The sequence below is a fragment of the Carassius carassius genome, chromosome 11 (genome assembly GCF_963082965.1).
Source record: "Carassius carassius chromosome 11, fCarCar2.1, whole genome shotgun sequence".
Taxonomy (NCBI): Eukaryota; Metazoa; Chordata; class Actinopteri; order Cypriniformes; family Cyprinidae; genus Carassius; species Carassius carassius.
The window spans coordinates 1402096-1404595 of NC_081765.1; the positions used below are offsets into that span (position 1 = coordinate 1402096).

At 37.9% G+C, this 2500-nt stretch overlaps 3 non-coding genes and 1 pseudogene across 3 annotated transcripts; all 4 read right to left on the bottom strand.

Moving 5' to 3' along the window:
* Window positions 1-616: 616 nt before the first annotated feature.
* Window positions 617-735, bottom strand: LOC132153461 (5S ribosomal RNA). The gene has a single exon (XR_009436777.1). It is a non-coding gene; the product is annotated as a 5S ribosomal RNA (ribosomal RNA).
* An 84-nt stretch (window positions 736-819) lies between these two features.
* On the bottom strand, window positions 820-938 carry LOC132153570 (5S ribosomal RNA). The gene has a single exon (XR_009436881.1). It is a non-coding gene; the product is annotated as a 5S ribosomal RNA (ribosomal RNA).
* A 488-nt stretch (window positions 939-1426) lies between these two features.
* LOC132153580 (5S ribosomal RNA) lies at window positions 1427-1545 on the bottom strand. Its single transcript, XR_009436890.1, has one exon. It is a non-coding gene; the product is annotated as a 5S ribosomal RNA (ribosomal RNA).
* Window positions 1546-2234: 689 nt separating this feature from the next.
* Window positions 2235-2353, bottom strand: LOC132153838 (5S ribosomal RNA; annotated as a pseudogene).
* Between the last annotated feature and the right edge of the window lie 147 nt (window positions 2354-2500).

Consider the following 2500-nt stretch of genomic DNA (forward strand, 5'->3'; position numbering starts at 1 on the left):
CTGGGCCCAAACCTGCTTAGATTCTGAGATTGGGCATTGACTCTTTATTTATTTAAAAAATTTTTTTTGCAAATTTATTACATAATTACTGAAAACTTCCAAAAGTACTAACCTGGCCCAAACCTGTTTCGGTTTTCTAAGACTGGGCATTGACTCTTTTTTTTTTTTTTTGCAAGATTATTAGACAATTAGTGAAAATTTCCAAAAGTACTAACCTGGCCCAAACCTGTTTCGGTTTTCTAAGACTGGGCATTGACTCTTTTTTTTTTTTTTTGCAAGATTATTAGACAATTAGTGAAAATTTCCAAAAGTACTAACCAGGCCCAAACCTCTTTCGGTCTTCTAAGACTGGGCATTGACTCTTTTTTTTTTTTTTTTTGCAAGATTATTTGACTATTAGTGAAAATTTCCAAAAGTACTAACCAGGCCCAAACCTGTTTCGGTTTTCTAAGACTGGGCATTGACCCTTTTTTTTTTTTTTTTTTTTTTTATTCATGCAAAACTATTAGATAATTACTGAAAAATTCCAAAAGTACTAGGCTGCAAAGAGAGGGCTATTTAAAGATCAGCCACTATAACCGCCATTGCATTATATAAGTAGAGAAGGAAACCTAAAAGCTTACAGCACCTGGTATTCCCAGGCGGTCTCCCATTCAAGTACTAACCAGGCCCAAACCTGCTTAGCTTCCGAGATCAGACGAAATCGGGTATAGCCAGGCTGGTATGGCCTTAAGCGAAGGAGGCTGCAAAGAAAGGGCTATGTAAAGATCAGCCACTATAACCGCCAGTGCATTATATAAGTAGAGAAGGAAACCTAAAAGCTTACAGCACCTGGTATTCCCAGGCGGTCTCCCATTCAAGTACTAACCAGGCCCAAACCTGCTTAGCTTCCGAGATCAGACGAGATCGGGCATAGCCAGGCTGTTATGGCAGTAAGCAAAGGAGGCTGCAAAGAGAGGGCTATTTAAAGATCAGCCACTATAATCTGTATTTCCAGGCAGTCTCCCATCCAAGTACTAACTGGGCCCAAACCTGCTTAGATTCTGAGATTGGGCATTGACTCTTTATTTATTTAATTTTTTTTTTTTGCAAATTTATTGCATAATTACTGAAAACTTCCAAAAGTACTAACCTGGCCCAAACCTGTTTCGGTTTTCTAAGACTGGGCATTGACTCTTTTTTTTTTTTTTTTTGCAAGATTATTAGACTATTAGTGAAAATTTCCAAAAGTACTAACCAGGCCCAGACCTGTTTCGGTTTTCTAAGACTGGGCATTGACTCTTTTTTTTTTTTTTTTTTTATTTATGCAAAACTATTACATAATTACTGAAAAATTCCAAAAGTACTAGGCTGCAAAGAGAGGGCTATTTAAAGATCAGCCACTATAACCGCCAGTGCATTATATAAGTAGAGAAGGAAACCTAAAAGCTTACAGCACCTGGTATTCCTAGGCGGTCTCCCATCCAAGTACTAACCAGGCCCAAACCTGCTTAGCTTCCAAGATCAAACGAGATCAGGCATAGCCAGGCTGGTATGGCCGTAAACGAAGGAGGCTGCAAAGAGAGGGCTATTTAAAGATCAGCCACTATAATCCGTATTTCCAGGCAGTCTCCCATCCAAGTACTAACTGGGCCCAAACCTGCTTAGATTCTGAGATTGGGCATTGACTCTTTATTTATTTAAATTTTTTTTTTTGCAAATTTATTACATAATTACTGAAAACTTCCAAAAGTACTAACCTGGCCCAAACCTGTTTCGGTTTTCTAAGACTGGGCATTGACTCTTTTTTTTTTTTTTGCAAGATTATTAGACAATTAGTGAAAATTTCCAAAAGTACTAACCAGGCCCAAACCTCTTTCGGTTTTCTAAGACTGGGCATTGACTCTTTTTTTTTTTTTTTTCGCAAGATTATTAGACTATTAGTGAAAATTTCCAAAAGTACTAACCAGGCCCAAACCTGTTTCAGTTTTCTAAGACTGGGCATTGACTCTTTTTTTTTTTTTTTTTGCAAGATTATTAGACTATTAGTGAAAATTTCCAAAAGTACTAACCAGGCCCAGACCTGTTTCGGTTTTCTAAGACTGGGCATTGACTCTTTTTTTTATTTTTTATTTTTTTTATGCAAAACTATTAGATAATTACTGAAAAATTCCAAAAGTACTAGGCTGCAAAGAGAGGGCTATTTAAAGATCAGCCACTATAACCACCAGTGCATTATATAAGTAGAGAAGGAAACCTTAAAGCACCTGGTATTCCCAGGCGGTCTCCAATCCAAGTACTAACCAGGCCCAAACCTGCTTAGCTTCCAAGATCAGACGAGATCGGGCATAGCCAGGCTGGTATGGCAGTAAGCGAAGGAGGCTGCAAAGAGAGGGCTATTTAAAGATCAGCCACTATAATCTGTATTTCCAGGCAGTCTCCCATCCAAGTACTAACTGGGCCCAAACCTGCTTAGATTCTGAGATTGGGCATTGACTCTTTATTTATTTAAAAAAATTTT